General features: G+C 42.7%; 1 protein-coding gene across 5 annotated transcripts in view; it reads left to right on the forward strand.

Moving 5' to 3' along the window:
- Positions 1-8,394: 8,394 nt before the first annotated feature.
- LOC147734796 (interferon-induced protein with tetratricopeptide repeats 5-like) overlaps positions 8,395-25,571 on the forward strand; it is a 28,882-nt gene continuing 11,705 nt past the window's right edge. For 4 of the 5 annotated variants that reach the window (XR_015307543.1, XR_015307544.1, XR_015307545.1 and 1 more), the window contains exon 1: positions 8,395-8,486. The gene's annotated coding sequence lies outside the window, so the exon portion shown is untranslated. Of the gene's footprint in view, positions 8,487-19,642; positions 19,689-25,571 lie in introns of those variants that run through there. The other variant, XM_086953069.1, reaches the window with a different exon arrangement.

Genomic DNA, 25,571 nt, shown 5'->3' on the forward strand with positions numbered 1-25,571 from the left:
AACCCAGTGCTTCCCTCTCCCCCCGCTGGGTTTGATGAACTGGATTTTAGTTACAACAGAGGAGGGAACTGCTCATTACCCTGGACACAACTCTGGGTGAGGCCACAGGCTCGAATAAAGGGAGAAGGGTTTCCTCATCTTGGATTTTGAGAGGGAAGGTCACTGTGTAAATTTTTAAAGTAGGGACGATAGGAGCACCTGCAAAATGTCAGTTGGGTTACCCATGAGACCCTTTACCCCATTAGTTAGGGAGGGGCCATAAGTCCACCACACCCACTAGCTAGTGCCAGGCATACATGGGATCCCAGGAAACCCCTTCGGAACTCTTTCTGAACTTGTGTATGAAGAAAAGTGGAGTGGACCTGCAGTATGTGATCTGAGAGGCACCCTTAAGGACTGGACCTCCTCTGCCCAATAGCCAGAACAAAGAAGTGAACTCCAAGGGTCACTTAGCTTACCTCCTGTGAAGCTATAGGACCACAACAAGCTGCGAGAGAAACAGGGTTGCCAGGAAGATGAGCAACAGTATGGCCAGGCCCAGGAGGACCAGCTAAAGGAGGACTATGATGAGTTTGTGTTGAAACATGAGGACGAGGAGCAGCATGAGTACAAGGATCAGGAAGACCACAGCCAGGAGGATCAGGACCCAATTCAGGAATTCAGATCCAAGCCAAAATGACAAGGGGATCAGATTAGGCATGGAAAATTAGGGGGTCAGTACCAGGAATAATAGGAGGACCAGAGCCAGAAGTATTAGGACCAAAGCAGTAAGGATTAGAAGGTTCAGCATGAAGAAGACCAGGCACAGGCCCAGAAGTGCCAAGGGGACCATGAACATAGGATCAGGGTCCAAAGCACAGAGTAGAGCAGAAAAACGAGTGCAGTGTAGTTCCTATATCCCTGATAGGCTCTGCGCATTGTAATAATATACAGTATTGATTTGACTTTGGACTGTGGTCAGTATGTCTCTATCGAGTACATTAAACTTAATTACTTGTGTGTGCCAGCTAACTCAGAGGTCCCTGGAAACTTTTCAAATGAACAATAAGGGATTAGTTTCTGACAACCGTATAAACATGACAACTTTGTTTCCCTTATATATCTTCAGAGTCGTGGAAACAATAGATTACAGTTTCACTCGGTCAATCGTGTATGCTTCATTTCTACAGAGTTGGAAAGAAATAGAGAGACAGGCATTTCAATAAAAGGGTTTATTGAACAGTCTTATTTCTCATACAAGAGATATGAACTGCTACAATCTAATACGTACAGCATTAGCAGTACTATAAAATAATACTGCAATAGCATGGTTTGTAGCTATGACATAAATAAAAATACATATATAATAACATAGGCTAAAATACTGAACTGGTGCTTCTAAAATAATCTTACCCCAGTGTACCTAACCTAAGAGTTGCCAAATGTTTCTCCTGGTTCTAATCAGATCCATACCTTAGAATGAGAGTGGTTGGTATCTCTTTCCCAGGACTCGATCACTAACATCCTGCAAGGGTAGTCAGAAATACTGGAGCTGGATTCTCGGCGAGGAGGATGACAGCGTCTGGTCAGTGCGTCAGTTGGGGGCTTGACTTCCTTCGCGACTTGCTGTGGCAAGCCACATCGTGCAAGTAGGTAGACGAACCGCATCGTGCCTTGCCTCAGCAAGCGAAGGTATATTTATACCTTGAAGGTGTTTAGGAATACAAGTTTTGACGTACAAGTTGAGCATATGAATGTCGTGAATGAACCCCTAAGGAATAGATGTTCATGCATAATAAATGAGTTCCTGGAGAAATCAATATCCAGGCAAAGGAATGTCCTAAAGGCTTTAGAGTCTGGTTTTCCAAGAACTCGTTGTGACGAAGAGGAACGGATGTAGTTGACCATGCCTGTATTTGGTTAGCATGAGCAATGCCTAAATAAGGGCTGGATTCCTATGCTTAAATAAGGTCAATGTGAATTGTACCTATATAAGGGCATGAATCGGGAAAATCTATATACGGTATCTAAATCGACACACAACACTAGGACCTCGGTGTAGCAGTGCTTAGGTGAGGAGAATTAGGAAGACCAGAACAGTCAGAGCCAGGCAAACTAATGGGACTGAACCTGATGATCAGGACCAAGATGATGAGGCTCAGAAGAACCCACACAAAGAGAACAAAGACCAAAAGAGACCAGACCATTGGATGTAGTGCCAGAAGGACATGAGGACAAAGCACAGGGCCAATTGTTGCAGGATGAAGGGCAATATCTAAGAGGTGATCGATATGTCTGAACGAGTAAGGAAAATAACTTCTTCCTTGGAATCAATTCTAGTTTATTTTTATGGTGCTTCATAAAATATGAAGAACATTTACAGCCAACAGGTGTTTCACCCCCCTTAGATCGGGGATCTGGCCTGGGGCTTCTCAGGGCGTTAGAAAAAATTATGAAGTCTGTTTCAGGAGTAGAGTTCCGTCCTTTCCCGTAAGCTGTGAACTGTAGTATATTCGGACACCATGCAAAGCTTTTGTAATCCGGCTGCAATCCGTCGGCTTGGGCCCAATGGACAAAGGTCAAGAGGATCAAAAAAAAAGGAAGAGCTAGAAGAAGGGTAGCTGAAAGCCCTAGGATGACAAGGAGGATCAGGGTCAGATGGATTAGGCATACAAAGGCACAAACAAGGAGGATCTGAAACAAAAGGATCATGTCTAGTGTGCACATAAAAAGGAAACTTGTGACTGTGAGGACTAATAATAGAAGACCATTGCTAAGCAAACCGGCCGAAGACTAGGAGAACAGGACCTGAGGAATCAAGAGGAGATGGTCAGGCAGAGCAAGCAGGACAATTGCACAAGGACAAGGAGGACCAGTGGGACCACAACCACGGATAAAGGAAGCTCACGGCACAGAGGCCAAGGATTTCAGGACCTGGCATAGCAGGATTGGCAGGAAAGGGACAAGGAGGACCAGGACAAGGAAAGCCAGGATGACCAAGCCAGGTGACTACAACAGGATGGCTTGTACAAGGAGGAGCAGGATAAAGTGGGCACGTTAATACAGGAATAAAATGTGCAAGGGGACCAGGGCCAAAAGTACCATGATACATTGGAGGAAGGCATGGAAAGGTAGGCAGGTAAGGAGTAAGTGGACTAGAGCCATTAAGGCCCGGTACCAAATGGAGAGGGTGAGATGGGCTACAAGTATAAAAATAAGCAGGACGTGGAACAGGGCTAGGAGGTCCAGCGAGGTGAGAACCAAAGACACCAGAAATGACAAGTGGAGAAGGAACTATAAAATGGGGTATTAGGGTCATGTTTGTGGGAATCGGGGGAACCAGAACAATCAGAGCCACAAGTAACCAATAGGACCAAAATGACCAGGCCAGCCCAAAAGAACATAATAAAGAAGACCATGACCAGTGGATATAGTATCATGTGTATCACAAGGACCAGGGCAAGTAGAATTAGGAGGACCGAACCAGGAAGACTAGGAACGTCAGCTCTCAGAAAACCAGGACAACTGGGCTAGGTAGATAAGGTTCAAGCAGAATCAGGGTGAGGACCAGTAGTACCAGGATCAGGAAGGCCAGGAAGTGCTAACAGTAGGATTAGCCAGGAGCAGGGCAAGGTAGACCAAGATCAGACAGGAATATACCCTGGAGCATCAGATTCAGGAACTTACCTGTACAAGGGAGACCAGAGCTTAATTGGACCATGTGGATCAGTAGGACCAAAACAATCTAGAAAAAAAGAGGGATTAGGAAAAGGACTGGGTGGAGGCCAAATGTTTTAAGGCACAGAAGGACCTGGAAGAGAAGGAAGAAGAACATTCGGGGGCGGAAGGAAGTTGGCAGCTCGCCTCCCGCCCGCCTCCTGTCCACCGTATTAAATGATAATTAAAAGCCTAAAATTAAATTTAAATAAAACTTACCTTATTGCGGGCGCATTCTTGCCCATCGTGGCTTCATCTGGGAACTGCGCATGCGCGGGAGCCTGCAAATGCACATTTCATGCCAGGAATGCGCATGCGCAGGCTCCCGCGCATGCGCTCTCCGTGCCTCTCAACGAAAGTCCCATACTCGACTTCCGCCCACCTCTGGTCTGAACCCATGGACTGAACATCATATCCTTTGCAGAAGACACACAGCTCATCCTCTTGCTATCTGAAGAGCCCTCCACCACCAGAGCCAACTTCCACAGGTGCATGATGGGAGTCACTGATTGGATGAGGAACAACTGCTTGAAACTCAACACTGACAAGACTGAGGTGCTGATCTTCGAGAGCAACACCTCCCCCTTGACTAACTCTTGGTGGGCCTCTGATCTAGGACCATCACCCACATCGACTGACCATGCCCGCAACCTTGGCATCATCCTTGACAGCAAACTCACCAAGAAAAGCCAGATCAACCCAGTCTTGTCAACCTGCTTCCTCACTCTTTGCAAGCCGTGAAAACTCTTCAAATGGCTCAGCATCAGGACCAGTTGTACCGTCACCCAAGCCCAAATCACCATCCGGTTGAACTGCAGCAACGCACTCTACTTTGGAATCACCTAGCACCTCCTAAAGAGACTACAGACTATTCAAGAAACCGCAGCCAGCCTTATCCTCTATCTCCCTAAATAGTCCACCCCCCCATATAAAGAACCTCCACTGGCTCCCCATCCAGAAGAGATGCCAATTTAAGATGCTTATCAAGCCTACAAAGCCCTACACAATCAAGGACCAGTGTCTTTCAACCGTCGCCTCAACTTCCACCTACCCGCCAGACACCTGCACTCCACCTCCTTCTTCCTCACCTACACCCCACATCTGCCGAAGCACCAGTGGAAGATACTCCTGCTCCTACCTCACTGTCAAGGATCGAAATGGTCTCCCCCTGCACCTCAACACCTCCACCAGACGGTTGATTAGCCACGCTTTACGGATTGATTGAAGCCAGTCAGGTGCTCAGATCATATGGCCTCATTGCGCCCTTGTGTTCGATAGTCTTGCTTGGAGCCAGCACTATTGCTACTGCTGTTAGAGCCATCACCCAACACAAATGCAGTGTCTGAGCTACATATTTTTAAAGAGAATCACCCTATATCAGTTCTGAAACCTCAATAGCGGCTCAACATCCGGTCTGGAAAATCAGTATTAAAGTGGAACTATGAAATGATTGATCCGTAGGTCACGAGAATGGAGGTAACAAAATGCCCCTGTATATTTAGTGTTTTTTTCTTACAATAGTTGTCATAAAGACAATGAATTAAAATCTCTATGAGTTTCATTTCTTGTGTCTTTCTCAAATTTACTGGGAGAATGCATTCATATTCCAATTATATTCAGTTCAATTAATATTTGAATGTAGCTCTTAGACAGAATACTTCCTGTGATGGCCCAACAGAGTAGGGACCATCTAAAGAAGGACGTTATACCATCTACCCTATTTAAAGTAACACTTGGATGTGAGGACAGGAAAATAATAATGACCCTGTCACCCTAGGAAAGAACTCCCAGTGTGTGGGACTATTCATTTTGTTGTATAAAAGTTTGTTCTTTAAAACAAAACATATTTTAAAGGTCTGCTGTCCAGCTACCATGTCTGACAGTAATATCCTTCAAACGTTTCATCCATACACAGGAAGCACAATAACAAGAGTTCCTATCAATGTAGAGATTTGTACACAGGGCTAGCGGACAACTCTAAATTTGTTGGGATGGAGGTCCGTTAGGATGGCCGAGGTATTGCTCTCTGGCATTCTTATGGAGTTACCTCCATCTCGAAACTCTAAATCAGGACCATAGTCTTATTTCCTCTATCATGAGATTGAAATAAAGCATCTCATTTACATTGTGTTGGTCACTTAATAAGGGGCCCTGTGCAATTGTTTCTATTTTGAAAAAATCGCTCTAAATATTCCATGTCATTGGAATTCAACATTTCCATTTCTTGTTTCTTCTCTTACAAATCATTATTTTTAGGTTCTTTAGTTTGATTTCTTTAATTGAATTGAACCAGAATTATTAATTCCAGAATGCACTAATTTGCTACAGACAAAGAGGTGTTCTGATAACATGGAGCCTTCTGGTAATCCTACTTTTGACCCTAGTAAATTTCCATGGCTTTGTGAGTAAGACCAAGGACATAGCTTTAGAAGAGTACACAGCACTAACTAATGTTGCAAAGGTTCTAATCATCTTTAACATTAGCCACTACTACAGGTAAACGTTAAGGAATAGGAGCATTTGTGGTGCACGAGACAACTCCATAAAGAGCCTTCCAACTCGCTATGTCTTCGCCAATGGTGTACTGGAGTTGCATTTTGTGTCATGTCTGTCAAAATAACGTTAAAACATTCAAACATTTAGGACTTTTAAACCTATAACAAAGTGCTTGCATCTAAGTCAGTTTTCGCACTAAGTGCCTCATGTCAAAAAATCACAAGGTTTCGGAAAACAAAAGTAATTATCATTATGTAAAACACCCTTTTTATGATTTGGAAAATTCTTTTGACTAGTAAAAGAACATTTGCAATTGTATCTGAATTGTAAATAGGAGGGTTCGTGAAAGGGGTTGTCTCCCTCCCCTTTCCAACTCAAAAAGCATTTTTTTTTATAGTTTGTGATTGCAATGGTGTTGCAAACCACTGACGATCTAATGACCCTCGAGATGGGATGGTAACTCATGTGCATAGAAGATGTGGTCTACTTAGGATCCCCTTTTACTTTCGCAATCATTTTAGCAACTTCAGGGGGGAGACGTTTTCCAAAACTGTAAAAAGTTAAATCAGTACTTTAAGGAACACAAGCTGCTTTTGGGGAAAAAAAGAACTTTTTACATTTAGGAATGCAGTTATAGAGATAGTGGTTTGCTGTCCTTTAGAGGCCACCATCCCTGTGATTAAAGCAAATCACAGAAAGTTGCAAATTGCAACTGGCTAATTAATAATTATTATTCTGCAATCTCGGCTGAGTAGATGGTTTTGTTTGCAAAATACTATTCCATTTGCAAACCGTATGTGCGAAATTTGCGACCACTTTTTTAATTCAATAGTATTACATCAGAAATTTTATGAGATGGATGGCCATTGTGTCCACTCCTTGTTTGCTGTAAGTACCTGTTGAAATCTGCATAAAGCATATTAATAAATGCATTAAGCTGTTTAGATAACAACCAGATAAGTAGTGAAGTTCTTCTTCTATTTGCATTGCCATTGCCCAAGATGTGCATACTCTCTACTACTTAGCCAGCTACAAGGAGAATAACGAAGGTTATTTTCAAGTTATTTGCAAGGTCACCTGCAATACAGTACGATATTTGTACCATTTAGCCAGCTGCCAGGTCAATATTGAAACTTCTTTGATACTTGCCAGTCTACTGTTCAAATAATAAATAATTTCTGTTTTTTAACCAACAGCCACATACTTATGTTTATTTGCTATTTGCATGGCCTAATTGTACATGTCTACCAGCAGCTGAGCAATGAGGGAAGTTTTGGGCCAAATAATACAAAACCTCTGCTGTTTAGCCTGTGACATGGTGAACAGTGAAGTTTCCTTGTAATTTGCGCAGCTGCCAGCCAAACACCGCAAAAACATTGCAGAATGTCTAGGGCCTCATTTATGAAAGCCTTGCGCCACTGGTGCGTCACTTTTTCCTATGTTAAAAGTGACGCAGCGGCGGCGCAAGGCCTTCATAAATAAGGCCCCTAATATTTAGCCAGCAGTTGGGTTAATTGTGATGTTTTTCTGCTATTTCCAGGGCTGCGGGCCAAATAGTAAAGCATTTCTACTATTTGGCAATGGCTGATGGGTAATAGCCATGACCAACTGAAAATGCAGGCAAATGTCTGTGGCTCTATCATGATAGGCAGAACCAGGCACCTGTTTGCGCTTGCTGTGTGTAAAGTGAATTCATATAATCATTTTTTTTTTAAATGTATTGCTCTATTTACAAAGAAAAACCAAAGGAAATGATGGACGGAGCGTTGACAATACAAGCACTCACCCCCAGTCAACTGATCTGGGTTTAATCCATCACCGTTCTTTAGCCCACTCTGCCACTGGGGTGGCTTGGTGAGCAAAATAACGATGGAATAAACCCATATCTGTGACTGGGGGTGAATGTTTTCGCATTGTGCAACATTCCGTCCATCATCTTGTGTGTTTTTTTGCTCTATTTACAGCCATTATTGCTCGGAGATTAATTCACTGTACCCAACGCAGGCACATAACAACAGGCGCTGGACTTTGTCCATAGGCAGATAAGGGCCCTTGATGTCAAATGGTGCACACTTTCAGTTTCTCAGGAATAGAAACCATGAATGCAGTCAATTAACCTTCAGACTATGATTTCCACTACTATTGAGACACTTCTATGGAAATGTCAACTTTGAACCAAGGGGATGAGTCAAGGGGAGGAGTCTGAGACATTCATATACCTCCAGCAAACACATTTAACAGGTCAGAGTCAATACATCTTCCTTCAGTAAAGAATACAGCGGCTGCAAAACGAGGTAAGCGTCAAAAGATCATTTTTAGATAATGTTATCTTGATTATCCTTGCTTGCTTTAGGCCTGTTTCAACTTTGATACTCCACTAGTGTCAGGACTTCAAAACAACAACGGGAATAGTCAGGAGCATTACAATTCAGCAAGATCTGGGTAAGCAGCCCAGGCAGGCATCAGGGAAGGAATCAAAACACAACAAAACAAAGCTGGCATTTTAAACATCCACCTTTGTTGACATATAGAGGCTTACATCAATGTCACCTGGTAAACACCAGTGCAGTGAGAACTAACAACTATCCATATAACAGAGTTTTTCCTGGTGCAAGGTCCATGGTACACAAAACTGTTGAATAAATGACTTTCCTATGTCTCTCTATGTCTGAATGTCAGCTGCAACATATGCAATGTGCTTTAATGGTCTTTGTAAATCAGAGAATCAGTCATGCTGCACTCCTCCAGGAGCAATCAGTTTAATATGGAAATGTTATCTCTCATGCAAACTCGGGCTGCACTCATACCTCACAACTAGCACATTCATGATACAAACTACAAGTCAGAATAAATGTGCAGTGATTGGCTCCTGCTATGCAGCCTACAGTTTATGGATTAACAAAGAAAATTGTGAGTTATAAGTATCACAGTTTAATTAATCTGGGATACTATGATACAATATTGCGTTTGATATGGCTCTTGCACTGGTGAAGGTTATAATATAGTTGTCACACATGGAATGCATACAAAATGCAGAAGCCAGACTCACACTCACACTTCCACCCTGCACCCACATCATCTCAAAGTGCCTCACTATCTCCTTGTCCCCATACACACCATTTTCACACTCTTCACAAACAGTTATAAAGTCTTGCATAATCGAGGTCTCTCTTACCTTAACAACAGCATCAACTTCCAATCCCCTACCAGAAACCTATGTTCTGGCTTGCCTTCAGCTCACTGACATACTCTGCATCCACAGAGTCAGAGCCGGTGACTACACCTCGTACCTCACACCCAAACAATCGCCTGGAACAACCTCCCCCTCAGGTTCTCTCTGCGCATCAGGGCCATCTCTCCACTCCCTAGATTCCACAAGACACTGAAGGCATGGCTCTTTACCTAGACCTCAGACTCGGCCAGCCCAGTCCCCTCTCATCTAATGCCTGTATACCCTCCAGAGTGAGATGTGTGCTCTACAAAAAGTCAAAATATAACATCTGGCGATATAGTTCAAAACTGTTTGGGTGTGTCCTTTCTACCCCAGACAATGTAATTGGGATTAGCACCCATAGACGAAACACATGTTGGCTACAGTTCATATATTGACTGAAAGTCTGAAACAAAAGAAAACTGGTTAAGTTTCTTTATGGACTCACTTTGAATCAGTTACCAAAGAATTACTACACTGCTGTGAGAAATCAAGACCATTTTAACAGTGCCCCCCCCCTTTTGCCCACATTTTGAATCCAAGGTGCTGGTGTTCTGACACTGATTGTGCCCTGGGCTCTGCTAACCAGACCCATGGCAAGTTCTCTGTGGAAAAGGTACATGGTAATTACATATAATTACAGTTTGAAATTACAACCTACCTGTAAGTATAGGCAGGACATGCAGGTTTAGAGGCCCAATGACTTTGATGACCTTAAGTGGGCACACCTGTGTTGCCTAATGCCATTTTAAAAACAGCCCTGCTTTGCAGGCTGCTTATAAAATTACATTATACGCAAATTCGACTTTGGAATTGAAGGTACTTCTAAAGTCTTGAATGACCTTATTTTTACAAATATATTACCCCCAAGGCCTCCCTAGGTGCCCCAGGGGTGGGGCGCTTTGTAACTATAAGCAAAGACATTATAAAAGTGGTGAGGGAAAGACTGCCATCTTCTTTTCCCCCTTTTTTATCACATTGGCGCCATAGGATAAAATGTAAATACTTTAAGAAAATGTAACTATTGATAGGAGGGAGCTCAAAACATACTTCATAGTTTCAAAATGATCATTAGAATACATCCAAGAACTTGTCAGGGTTAGATCTGTTATAACTATCACAAAAAATAAGTGATATAAATTGCTTTTCTGATGAGCCAAAATCCAGCCTTCCAGCAGGTTTTTTCTGACTGGCCAGTCTCTGCCAGGCGGAGACAACAAACCTTAATGAGGAGTGCGGTGTCCTGGGCTGAGACAAAAGAAGCCTCTAGTGGTAGGAGAACTGCAGCTGCAGAATATAAGGCTTATGGGTGTGGAATAGCCAAACTGGTCTTCAAGCAGGGAATGACAGGTCACTGGCTCATCCCCACAGCTTCCCACCCCAGCCAGACAGGAGCCCCAGTAATTAGTTTACCAGTCGGGTGGAAGGAACATTTTAGGGAAACTTAGCCAGGCTAGTGGGTGGGAGTTTCTCCATTTTGGACTGTGAAAAAATAGTGCTTTCTGGGTCAACAATATGACCCCCTACTTTTCACCCAATAACACTCAATCCAAATGGGGAGAGCTGCCCAGCAACTCAGATCCCTGCCTGAAACAAGACGAAGAAGAAGAACTGCCCTGTTGCAACCCTGGCCTTCACTTTAATGGATTGTACTCTGGATGACTGCACCTGCTGCACACATTGGAACTTCAGTTCTTAGGAATTTTCCTTGCTTCTAAAAGTGAAGGAGTTGGCTCCCTGAAAGTAGCAGGTTAAAAGAGCTACCTGCATCATCTCCACCGAAAGAACCCAGCTGGACAGCCTCTAGTGGACTTTAATTAAATAATATAATTAATTGTGGGTTTGTAATGCGCTCGAATCGACTCCCGAAGGAGTATCTCTGAGCAGTAGACCGCTGGGGAACCCCTCCTGGCTTTCCCTGTGAGATAATCCCTACTGGGTATCTCCAAGGTGAAACCAGGCATCACCGGCGTATGTGGGGGGCCGTTGTGGAGATGAGGCAAGCTAATGCCCAGAGTTGCCGAGTGGGATCCCTGGTTAGAGTAGGCACCGAGGTAACAATTATCAAGTCCGCTGACCCTGGTCCACGACCCTGCCGCGTCAGGAATTGAACCCTGGTCCCAGGCCGTCCTCTGTTCTCGGGTCTGCCGCCTCTAACCAGTGAGCCACACCACTCCACACCAGTGAGCCACACCACTCCACACCAGTGAGCCACACCACTCCACTTTGAAGAATTTGTCCAGGTGCATTGTGGAAAACATAGTCCCAACATCCTAAGGACAATCTCAGAGCTTCTAGACCCTTGGATTGGTGTTTTGGACACCCTGAACCCACAAATAAACTTTCTGGAAGAAGTACCAGAAGTTTGGAGAACTTTTTGGAAATAGATTCATAAGTAGAACGGCATGTCGTCGAGAGTCAATCCTCTGACGCCAAACTGCGATCCAACCTGCATTTCAGGTTTGTCCTGCTGAAAGCTCCAAAGCTCCTGTCATTGACAAGACTTCCAGGTTTTCACCAAGGCCTCACACTGAACCACGCCACTGTTGTTGACTCGTATACTGATCTCAGGAGGTGCCTCGCTCGACGTCGAAAGAAAAAGCTCCAGATAAAATGGGATGGTAAACAGTTGAACAAAGGCCTCATACTCAGTGCATCCGACCCGCACTCCATCACAGTGGCCCTCAAACCTTTACTTTGTCCCTGTCAAGCATGGCCAGATGTCCCTAGTTGGCGCTTTTCATGTTTAGGCACTAGAAAGCATTTCATTTTTTAAAATTCATATCTCCGTTTACCCACATTCTATTTTTGTCATTTTAGTCATTATAATATTTCCTATTTCTATATTATTGCGTGTTGTTTTTATTTATTTATTGTATTAGTGTTTTAAATGCTTTACACACCTGTCTCCTTAGTTAAGCCTGCCTGCTCGTTGCCAGCTGCCAAAGGTTGAGAAACAGAATAATTAATTGAGACTCTGCCTTATATTATGATTGTGGCCTTATTGCTACCACACCTCCTAATAAATCACCTTCCAACATTTGATGTTCAGCAGTGTGAACAGTACCTGTGTTTAAACTACACCATACAGTAATTAGATAAACGTCTTTAAAAATCCATATATTCACTCAGAAAAGAAATAGAATTTTGAATTTGAACTAAAGTGTTTTAAATTTATATTGAATTTTTCTAAATTGTTCTATCTCTGATTTGCAAAGTTGTTTTGTGACCCAAAACTAGGGATACAATGGAGATTTTTCTGGCTAGCCTGTCCAAAGTCACAGTAGCTGAGCTCAGGGTACAGTGCAGGTCCAGGGCGCTACCTAATGCTAATAAGATTATGAAGGCAGAACTGATTAGGTCCCCTAAGGCCTGGGCACATTCAGCTCCAGAGACTGGAGGGGAAGGGGAAACTGACCAATCCTAGAACCTTCAAGAGGAGGATGATTAATTCTTAAAATAACAGTTTTGCTACAGTGAGACTGTCATGTCCTCTGGAGGGTAGGCTTCCACCCATCTTGAAAAGTTGCACACGAACATCAGGATACATCTCAGTCCGTTTTGCACAGGCATTTTGATCAGATCTACATGCATCCTATTGAAAAGACCGCTTGATCTCCCTATTTGTGTCACAGTGTTGCATTTTGTCTTTCCTGCACTCAATTGTTGACATATTACACCAAAGGCAGATCTCCTCTGCTAACATCCAGAATCTGGGGTTATACCAACTTTTTCTGAAAAGTCCCACCATTGAATCCCTGCCTTAGTGTTTATATCCATGGTAATACTGTGTCATTGGAAACAACAGACTGGTAGATAATCTTGTCAAGGTAGTCGCTGATAACAAATCTGGGGCAGTGAATGTAGCTTCCAAAAATCAAAGAGGGGGTATGGCTATACACCTAAGTAAGCAGGGGACAACCAGTAAACCTCCCTCATGTCTGATATCAACTTGTATAGTGAAGGAACCAAGACCGAATAAAACAAAGTGTGAGCCAGCTAAAAAAGAGGGTATAGAACAGAGTAATAATACCAAAGAACATAGTAATCCTAGGATAAATCCCTTAAATGTACAGGTGGAGGAGGTAAATCCTGCTGATGAGACCTGACAGCTCCTGGATTAAACTACGGACACTCAATTTACCGCCACAATCAGCATTCCTGGTCCTAGTTCTAGGAAATGTACCACCTCTTAAGGAGGGAGTGACAGAGGACTACAGCCAGCTAAAAAATAAAGTCATGCACTGGCTGTCTAGTAACACCTTAGAAGGGAGGTTGGCAGGGCAACATATCATAATGGCCCGACGGGTTTTCTGGGTAGGTAGATCAAGGAAGCCAAACAAGGAGGACTGCATTGTGATTCATTTTAACAGTAAAGTGCCAGTTGATAGGATTATGAGGGAAGTGGGGATCAGGGGGGGTCCCAGGGGACTAGGCATTGAGATCCTACCACTAGCCTTCTTTTATAGCCCCACGAATCAAGTAAGAACGGATAACTGGAATACATGGCAGAAAGCAAGGAATGCACCCCATAATCAGGCTAGACATTGGGAAGGGAGCAGAGGAAAACAGATTTGGGGGATGGCAGGGGAATACCACGCCATCAGGGCAAAACAGATTAGCAGTACTGTCCGGACTAAATGACTGTGACTGACTGTGTGGGATGAGTAAGGTTGATAGGAAGTATAGGGAAAATGCACGGTGTATCCCAAAGCATGGTGCAGGACAAAAAGTAATACCCCCTAGAATGGAAGAGATAGGGAACATACCAACGGGAATAGTGAACGCATTAGATCTAGTAGGGGTGACCGAGATAACAGGAGCGACTAGATATAAAAAATGTCTGACCAATGACCTGACTTACATGAATAGTGTTCAGGCAATACTAGTACAACTGACGATAACCCTATGAGGAATAAAGGGGGTGTAGTGACAATAGCCACATTGGAAGCACCGACGCCACCAAACGATAGTGTTAAATTCCCGTCAATAAAGGTAGCAAATCCACGAGGGCTGGTAAGGGTAATGTTCTAGAACATAAATGGTCTGGAGAACAAGATCTCTAGCACTGAGTGGTCAGAGTTTATACATGACTTTGATATCCTCTGTATACAGGAAACATGGTTAATTGGGGAAACACATATAGACGGATATAAGACCTTCAACATCCCAGCAGTGCCCTCTACACATGGTAGACATAAAGGTGGTATCTGTTTCTATGTTTCCAACTTGATGAATGTGCGGGGATAAAAATGATGAAATATACATCCTATTATCAAATAGTCTCTATCCAGCTATTGGCGGGCCTGGACATGGTGGTGGTAAACCTCTATAATAACACCAGTAAAGGTAACTTTATGGAGGTAATGAGTAATCTTACGGAAGACGTAATCCATGCAAACTTTGTCAATAGCAGAGATGTAATTGTGGTATGGGGAGGGGATTTTAACATTAGTATATGTAAGTCATTAGTGTGTAGCTCCCGAGAAAATGAATGGGAAGAAAGCAGTGGTACAAATCACTTTATTCACACGGAGAAAGGAGTGAAAAGGAATGACATTATGGCTACCCTGGCTTTGGGTTTGCAAATTTGATGTGCTCCCCAATGGTGGAGTTTAGTCCAACTTTTTTATCAAGGGGTTTCCAGTCGGTGATTGATTTTATACTAGTTCCTAATAAACATGCCAATAGGGTAGAGAAGTATGAGACGCATATGAATGGCCTTAGTGACCATTTGCCAATTAGCCTATATTTATTCTTATCGGAATGGAGTAAATCTACGACTATCGAGTCGTTGGCATGGACGCAAAGTATATCATTGGCATGCAATAATGGGTTTGCATTGAAGTGGAGCACATTAGATCCTGTAAAAACAAATGAGGGAATCATTTCTAAGGCATTGCCATATATCCAGGTCTGCCTAGATGAAGATTCCACACACAAAGAAATTCTGGATGCCTACGGAAATATTACCACGGTAATACAGGATTCTCTCACTAAAACTAATAATAATATCCGTGATAAGTCTACTGGATGGTTTGATACCCACTGCACAAAGGCTTATAACAAGCTTAAAACTGCTCTTAGCATTAAACCCAGAGATAACGAATTAATAAGAGACTGCCGAAGGGCATACAATCAAGCGAGGTCCCATAGAAAAAAGGAGGTTAAAGAATTGGCATGGCATAATCTAGTAAAAGCGTCGGAAAGTAAAAATCCGAAACTGTTTTCGCAAGCAGTGAAAGCCCCATACTTTAAAAAGGAAGACATCGCACGAATAGAGATTGCCATTAATGAATCCACCTGGATTGACTTCTTTTCTAGTGTATTTAAAAAGGACGGGGGAAATGATGGCCCCGCTAAAGTGATACCTGAGGTGGATGTACCTATAATGGAACACGCACCGATAGATATAGAAATTCAACATACTGAAGTCGTGATGGCAATAAATAAGAGCAAAGGAAGTAAGGCCCCGGGCCCAGACGGAATACCAAATGATATATTTAAATTGACTATCGATCTGTGGGCTCCGATTTGTACGCGTGTCCTGCAGGCTTGTTGTGCAATGGGTTTCATCAAAACCTGGTCTGAATCGGTAATAATACCGATCTACAAAAAGGGAGACAGAGAGAGCCCAGTAAACTATAGACCAATCTCCCTACTAGACTCCCTTATGAAGATTGCAGGGAAGGTGATCTTAGAGAAACTTCAAATATGGACAAGTGACAATATCTTTAGTCCTGTCCAATATGATTTTAAAGAGGGGATGGGCATGGTGGAGCAGGTTCTAAATTTTGTAATCATTCAGGGGAAATATACTCGAGCTAAGAAAGAATCTTAATATGCCATCTTCGTTGATCTCACAGCCGCGTTTGACTGTGTGGACCCCTGAAGCTATGGCAAACCCTGGAAGAAATAGGAGTGGAACCGGCCATAATACAATTCCTACGCCAGCTGTATTCCGGGGCTATGGCTAGGGTAAGACACTGAAAAAATGGAGAATGCACAGGGCCCTTTCACATTGAGAAGGGGGTGAGACAGGGCTGCGTGCTGGCCCCTTTCCTATTCTCCATCTATACGAACGCTTTGGAGGGGGAGTTGGAGGCCAGCACAATTGATTCTCCCAGATATGGTAAGAAGCAGGTCGTCTCACTCCTTTATGCGGATGACGTAGTGCTTATGGCCCGCACGCTGATAGGTGCAAGGAGGGCATTAGCAATACACAATCAATTTATGGGAAAAAGAGGGTTAAAAGTTAATGCCAAAAAGTCTTTCATGATGAAATGCGGGAAAGATCGTTCCAAATGTAGGACAATCCAGACGGATGGCCTTTCAATTGAGTGTGCCAAAACCTTCTCCTACCTGGGGGTGTTACTCGATGGTTCAGGTTCATGGGTGGGAGCCATGAAATCTAGGACTTTATTATTCAAAAGATCTCTAGCGGCCCTAATGAACTTTGCAAAACAATTAGGAAAAAGACCACCTGAAATCCTGCTAAAATATATATGGCCAAATGTAGGAGCATAACCCTATATGGGGCCGGAATCTGGGGAATCCGGGACGCATCCTCCATTCAAATAGCCGAAAACGGGTTTTTAAGATATTTGTTATCGCTTCCCCAGGGTGCGTCTGTATTTAACTGTAATGCAGAATTAGGGATGGAACATATTTCCGACCGAATAAAATTACAGCCAATTCTACTTTAGGGCACAGGGTATGGACTGTGGAAGCCCTGGGTCTCAACAGGGATATCATAAAGGACTTGATGGCCCTGGACAAAGCTGAAAGTATCCTGTGGTTAGCTTATGTCAAGAATACATTGACCTGTAAAGACCCGAATTGTATAGTAACCCTGAATCAAATAGCGGAATTTCAAGGAAGGGCCTAAAAAGATTATGTATGACCCACTTTGATACGTTGAGAGTAACAGGTGAATTTACAAAAAGCACAGTAATCCAGCATCAAATGACATTGATTAGCCAGACAAATCAACCTTATATATAAATCTGTGCTGTGGGTTTTGACCGCTTTATATTGACCAGGTTCAGATTTGAACTATTTTTCCACTTAGTAACTTTTCCAGAAAGAAATGACTGGTCAAGAACTCTGGTACCATAACCATGTGATAACCAGTCTATACAATCAACCTTCCATCTGATTTTAGTCTGTAAATATTATGATTACGAACGTAGGAGGTGGATTAAACAATATCTGAGACAGGGTTACTGGCGACAATGTAGACCAGCGTATTTAAGTCTATTACAACTAGGAAACGATAAATGTATTATGGTCATGATGTGTTTTTTAAAAAGCATATCCTGAGGAAGCGGAGATTATTGGAAACTGTTTAATTAATTAATTCTGATTTTGTAAAGCTTTATTCTGACAAATGCACTAATTTAATGTATTTTTTAATGGTTTTAATGGATGATGGCTATGTATTTTTTATGAAATAATGATGTGTATATATATATGTAGCTTTTATGATTTTATATTTTACAAAAATCGAATAAAGCTTTACTGAAACTGAAACTGACTGTCTGGTAATACTGGTCTCCAATAAGCCAACATCCAAATGTAGTTTGCCTTTTTCTCACAAACCGCTTTTACCCAACTGTTTTGGTCTGCTTCTGACACATTTTCCTGCACCCTTTTCAAGTCTTCCTATGTGTCAGTGACTTTCATCAACATGGAAAAGGAACTCTACTCTTCGTACTCAAAGGTGAACTTTTCTTTGCATGTGCAGTCTTAGAAAGCACAGTATCTAGAAACTGAATCTATTTATCTGTTGCCCATGGCAACATATCTATTACCACTCTCCTGGAAACTGTAAAGCCTCCAACAACTCGCTAATGTAGGCAGCACAATTTCTGATAGGAACACCGGAGGAGGCCAGAAATGCCCGTTGGGATAATAGTTTCCCAAAATCATGGACATCACCAAACCCGTACTGGCTGTCTGTAAAAATGGTAACCATCATTTGAGGTGGCTTTCTGAAGCTATGAAGCTTTGACAACATCTTTTACACATAGCATATGCTACTCCTAGTGTGCCATTGTTACCTCTTAAACATGAGCCATCCAAAAACAATACATGGTCAGGCTCAATCAGGGGTTCATTCTTAATATCAGGTCAGAGATTAGTGCATAAATCTGTGACATCTATGCAATCCTGTTCAATTTCATCACAATCAGTATTATTTACAGGCAACAGTGTTGAAGGGTTAAGGATCGTGCATCCCTATATATCTTTGCATATCTCAGTATTTTCGGATGAGAGAATGGCTTATTCCTAGCGAGTCAGTCTGTTGTGGGTAATTTTTTCTTGTTAACAACAACTCGACAGAGTGTGAGACCATTACAGTTAAAGGGTATCCCACCACTATATTCTCACTCTTTTCTGGACTAATGCTTATCGCATCAACCACTTTAAGGCAACCAAGAAGACCTGCAGCTATAGGTTAAATGCAGTACAAATGTAGGCAATTGTTTTTCCGGCATCTCCATGCATCTGGGTCAACAATGAGAGAGCGTTCCCATCTCTCACTGTGTGAATTCCTTTGAATAATCATGCATTCCTAGTGCTGATCCACAACAACATTTTTTTTTCAACTTTAGCAACGCTTTTGCACATTTGTTGTCTCATGTAATCGAATTAAACACATCTCTGCCTGTCAACCACAGTAGACGTTTCCTCATTAAAGGAATGTTTGGTATCAGCTGTTTACAGTAGCAAACCATTACCTAAAACCTCTTGACTTCCTTCTGAGTTCGTAGTGGGTTCATCTGCGTGATCGCTTCTGCTACTTTTGGAGACACCTTTCTAGCTCCCTTCACAATGATGTGTTCCAAATACTGAACTTCCTTTTGACAGTACTGCAATTTCCCTGGAGACACTTCAGGACACATGTATCAAAGTTCCATTTTGCATTCCCTAAATAGCGAATTTTAGGTAAATGCTATTTAGGGAATGCGAAATGGTACGTAAGAAAATAGCTATTCCCTAATATCAATTCCTACAGGGGCACAATCACAGTTAGTGAATTTAGATTAGGAAATGCTACTCCATTCGTTCATAGGGGTCTAAATGCGCACAGGTGCAAAGGGTTTTGCATTACCTAATTTACGGTTACCTAATTGGTAATCACAAATTAGTAATACAAAATCAGGTGCACAGACAACATATTGAGTTTTTAATAACAAACTACATTAATATCGATTTTTAAATATCGTAGGGGCAGAATATCGACATCAAGAATATCAGTGACCAGAATATCGACCTGAAGGTAAGAAATATTATTTTTGTTAATATCAAAGTTATTAATATTGATAGTAATGAAATCAATGTTAAAAATATCGATGTTTGAGTTAGTGTTATGTATTTTAGTATGTATTTTATATGTATGTGTTCCACATGTTTTGTTATGTTTTGTATTATTTTTTTAAATATATGTATTATTGTGTAGAAGTTATTAATTTTCTTAAAGTGAATTTTGTGTTTTAGTACCGTAGCCGGTTGTGGTTTTATAGGGGAATAGGGTGGATCGTAATTTAATTATAGTAAGTGAATTAATCATTTTTAGGAATGATTAATTATTTGTAATTAAGTTTTGCATTTTTGTTCTGTAGCGGGTTGTGGGTTTATATGGGAATAGGGTGTGAAGTAATGTAATTGTAACGGTCGCACATTGGATCACCAACTGCGCCGACAACCTCGCTCCACCTAAGAACCCCCCAGGCAAGACCAGCAACAGGAAAACTACATGGTTCACCGAAGCCCTCAAAGACTCAAAGAAATTATGCCGCACGCTCGAAAAACCTGGCTCCACGAACGGACGACAGAAAACATGACATCCCTCAAGAACGCCACTCGCAAACACCACCAGCTGATCCGCACCACCAAAAGGACATCATTCAAAGAGTGGCTGGACAACAACACCCACAACAGCAAGGAACTCTTCAGCATTGTAAAAGAGCTCTTCAACCCCAACGCCAGCAACAACGACATCACACCATCACAAGACCTCTGCAACTCCCTTGCCACGTTCTTCTACCGCAAGATTGCAGACATACACAACAGCTTTGACGCCCAGGCTCTGCCTCCGGACTCCAAACCAACAACCTCCAACACCACCCTAAGCGACTGGACCCCCATCAGCACACAGTCACCACCCACGTCATGAACAACATCCACTCCGGCTCTCCCTCCGACCACTGCCCCCACCACATCTACAACAAAGCATACGCCATCATCGCACCCCACCTCCGGTACGTCATAAACAACTCCTTCGCATCAGCCACCTTCCCAGAGAGCTGGAAGCATGCAGAGATCAACGCCCTTCTGAAAAAAGCCACAGCTGACCCTAAAGACCTCAAGAACTTCCGCCCCATCTCTTTTCTTCCCTTCCTGGCTAAAGTCATCGAGAAGACCGTCAATAAACAGCTGACTGCATTCCTCGAGGCAAGCAACTCGCTCAACCCATCCCAGTCTGGATTTCGAGCCAACCACAGCACAGAGACAGCCCTCATCGCAGCCACCAATGACATCAGGACCATGATGGACAACGGGGAGACAACCGCCCTCATCCTCCTAGACCTCTCAGCCGCCTTTGATACCGTCTGCCACCGCACCCTAACAACCCGCCTCCACAACACTGGGATCTGAGGAAAAGCGCTGGACTGGATCACCTCGTTCCTCTCCAACAGAACCTAGAGAGTCTGCCTCCCGCCGTTCTGCTCCGTGGCCACCTAGATCATCTGCAGCGTACCCCAAGGCTCCTCGCTCAGCCCAACCCTCTTCAATATCTACGTGAGCCCCCTCGCCACCATCTCACGCAAACACCACCTCAACATAATCTCCTACGCTGACGACACCCAGCTGATACTCTCCCTCACCAAAGACCCGACCACCGCCAAAACCAACCTCCAGGAAGGAATGAAGGACGTTGCGGAATAGATGAAGCTCAGTCGACTGAAACTGAACTCAGACAAAATGGAGGTCCTCATCCTCAGACAATCCCCGTCCCCCTGGGACGACTCCTGGTGGCCCACTGCACTGGGCACCGCACCGTCACCCACGGACCACGCACGCAACCTAGGATTCATCCTGGAGTCCTCACTCATGATGACCAAACAAGTCAACGCCATCTCATCCTCCTGCTTCAACACCCTGCGCCTGCTCCAAAAGATCTTCTGGTGGATTCCCACAGAAACCGGAAGGATGGTCACGCAGGCCCTCGTCACCAGCCGTCTGGACTAAGGAAACACCCTTTACGCAGGAACCACAGCCAAACTTCAGAAACGACTGGAGCGCATACAGAACGCCTCCACACGACTCATCCTTGACATCCCTCGCCACAGCCACATATTGGCCTACTTGAAAAAACGGCACTGGCTCCCCGTCAGCAAAAGGATCACGTTCAGGCTCCTCACCCATGCACACAAAGCACTTCACGACATGGGCCCCGAATACCTCAACAACCACCTCTCATTCTACTCTCCTACCCGCCAGCTCCGCTCCGCCAGCCTCGCCCTCACAACCGTCCCACAAATCCGCAGAGTCACCACCGGAGGACAATCGTTCTCCTACCTGGCCGCCAAGACATGGAACTCACTCCCTGCTCACCTACGACTGACACAGGACCAACTCACCTTCAGGAAACACCTCAAGACCTGGCTATTCGAGCAGTAGCGGCCCCTCCCTCTCCCTTCAACCTCAACATCATCTCCAACGCAGACGACACCCAGCTGATCCTCTCCTTCACCAAAGACCCCAACTCCGCCAAAACCAATCTTCACAAAGGCATGAAAGATGTAGCCGTATGGATGAAAAACAGCCGCCTTAAACTTAACTCAGACAAAACGGAAGTGCTCATCCTAGGATCAACCCCCTCTGCCTGGGACGACTCATGGTGGCCTTCGGATCTGGGCTCAGCACCCATACCCACGGACCACGCACATAACCTTGGCTTCATCCTAGACTCTTCACTCTCGATGACCAATCAAGTCAACGCTGTCTCATCCTCCTGCTTCAACATACTTCGTATGCTCAAAAAATCTTCCACTGGATCCCCGCCGAGACAAGAAAGACTGTCACCCACGCACTGGTTACGAGTCGACTAGACTACGGAAACACCCTCTACGCCGGAATTACAGCCAAATTACAGAAAAAACTCCAACGCATCCAAAACGCATCAGCGAGACTCATTTTGGACATCCATCGCCAAGATCACAGTACCGGCCACCTGAAAGACCTCCACTGGCTTCCCGTCAACAAGAGAATAACATTCCGCCTCCTCACCCACGCACACAAGGCCCTCTACAAGCTAGGTCCCGAATGCCTCAACACTCGACTATCCTTCTACACACCCACCCGCCAACTGAGATCCTCCAATCAAGGCCTCGCCACAGTTCCGCATATCCAAAGATCCACCATGGGAGGTAGATCCTTCTCCTATTTGGCGGCCAAGACCTGGAACTCACTCCCCATTCAGCTCCGCCTTACACAAAACCACATCTCCTTCAGAAAAGAATTTAAAACCTGGCTATTCGACAAATAATGAACCCCCTCCCCAAGCGCCTTGAGACCCTCTGGGTGAGTAGTGCGCTATATAAATTCTCGAACTTGAACTTGAACTTCAGCGCCTTGAGACCCTCGCTGGTGAGTAGCGCGCTCTACAAATTTACTGATTGATTGATTGATTGATAATTAATTCATATTTATTGGGATTGATATTTAATTTATTGTTAATTAATTATTAATTGGTAATTAATTGTTATTAATTGATCGTTTGACAATTATATTAATTATATACATGTTTATTTGAGCGGGTTGTGGGTTTATAGGGGAATAGGGTGGGAAGTAAATTAATTATAATAAAGTAATTATTAATTTTTATTTTTTAGTATTGATACTTAATTTATTGTTCATCAATTATTAGTTGGTAATTATTTAGTATTAATTAATTAGTTGATAAATATATTCATTGTGTTAATTCAGTTTAGGAGCAGGTTGTGTGTTTATAGGGGAATAGGGTGGGAAGTAATGTATTATAATTAGGTAATAATGTATTAATATGTATTAGTATTGATAATTAATGTATTGTTAATTAATTATTACTGGGAAATGAATGTATATTAAGTATTAATTATTGGTAATGATAATTATTTAATTGTTAATGATTTAATAATTTTTAATTAATTTTTATTGATTGGTTAATTGATAATTATGTTAATTGTGTTAGATTTGATGTGGAGTGGGATTTGTGTTCATTGGGGAATTGGGTGGAAAGTAATTTATTGTATTAAAGTAGTTATTACATTTCATTTATTGGTATTTTTAATGAATTTATTGTTAATTTATTAATAAATCATTCTTTAATTAAAAAAAGCGTATTTAATTGATGAGAATGTTATTTTTAACCCCTTTCGCTATCCCACAATTTCCCTACTGTTGCACTCTCTGAAGTGGGAATAGTAATTTTTACCCCTACGCTATCCAACACTTTCCCTACTGTTGCACTCACAGGAGTGGGAATGGTAATTTTTACCCTTACGCTAGCCAACACTCTCCCTACTGTTGCACTCACTGGAGTGGGAATAGTAATTTCAATCCTTTCACTAGCCAACACTTTCCCTCCTGTAGCAGTCTCCGGAGTGGGAATAGTAATTTTTACCCCTACGCTATCCAACATTTCCCCTACTGTTGCACTCTCTGGAGTGGGAAAATAAATTTTTACCCCTACGCTATTCAACACTTTCCTTACTGTTGCACTCTCTAGAGTTGAAATAGTAAGTTTTTACCCCTATGCTATCCAACACTTTCCCTACTGTTGCACTCTTTGGAGTCGGAATAGTAATTTTTACCCCTACGCTTTCCAACACTTTCCCTACTGTTGCAATCTTTGCAGTAGGAATAGTAATTTCTTTCCCTCCACTGTCCATATTTTTCTGTATTGTTTTAGTTAATATTGTGTATAATTTATCAAAAAATAAATAACAATATTGTAATGTTTTTAATTTGTTAAATATATTTGTAAAATGTGTAATATTATTATTTTTGTATGTGTATATATGTATTTATAATTCATAAAATGTTTTTAACAATTGATAAGTTACTAAAATAATTATGAATATTTTTACGTAAGTAAATTTATTATATTTTATGTGTATATGTTTTATTTATTTTAACATATGTATCAGTTTTTATTTTTAAACATTTATAATTATTTTAACTGTTTCTTTTAATTATATATATTATTTACTTTATTTTACATTATTATTTTAACATTTAAAAAAAACGATATTTTTTACAATATTTTTGACATTGATATTTTTCTCAATATTTTTGTACTTACCATGATGTAGATAGGATATCGATATTCTTGACTTCGATATTTTTGTACCTCAATATTTTTGAGGTTGAAATTTTGTCAGTGATTCGCAAAATCAAGGGTGGCCAGGGGCCTAAGGCACATCCTAATGGCAGGCACAGGACTTCGCCCTTATGGCGGGCGGTCCCACTGTACGACGGGATGGCGGGCGGACTTAGATTGGTGTTTCGGACACTTTGAACCCACAAAGAAGTTCCAGAAGTACAGAGAACTTTTTAGAAATAGCTTCATAAGTTGAACGACTTGTCGTCAAGAGTCAATTCTCTGACGCCAAAAGAGAGCAAGCCGCTGAGGTCAAACCACGACCCGGCCTAGATTTCATGTTCGTCCAGCTGAAAGCTCAGGAGCTCCTGTTGTCAATGAGAGTTCCAGGATTTCACTGTGGCCTCGCGCTGAAGTAAGCCACCATTATCTACTCAGATCCCGGCCTGAAGAGGTGCCTTGCTCGATGCAGAGAAAAAAAGCTTCCAGAAAAACAACCAAGTGTGAAGGTAATAACTAGACCAAGTCCTCCCGCTCAGTGTATCCAACTCGCCCTCAATTGCGTTCGTCCTCAAACTTTGACCTTGTCCCAGACAAGCGTGACCAGATGTCCCAAGTTGGTGCTTTTTGTTTTTAGGCAGTAGAAATCATATGGCGGCAGATTTACAATAACGGGCACATCCCGGAATATCAGCAGGGATGCACCAGTTATTGTGCGTCATGGCAGACACCTCTTGCGCCACCATGGATGCGCCACATTTACAATGCGGCGCACCATGGGGCAAGAATAGACAG

This window comes from Lissotriton vulgaris, chromosome 1_2 (assembly GCF_964263255.1).
Source record: "Lissotriton vulgaris chromosome 1_2, aLisVul1.2, whole genome shotgun sequence".
In the NCBI taxonomy this organism is placed as follows: Eukaryota; Metazoa; Chordata; class Amphibia; order Caudata; family Salamandridae; genus Lissotriton; species Lissotriton vulgaris.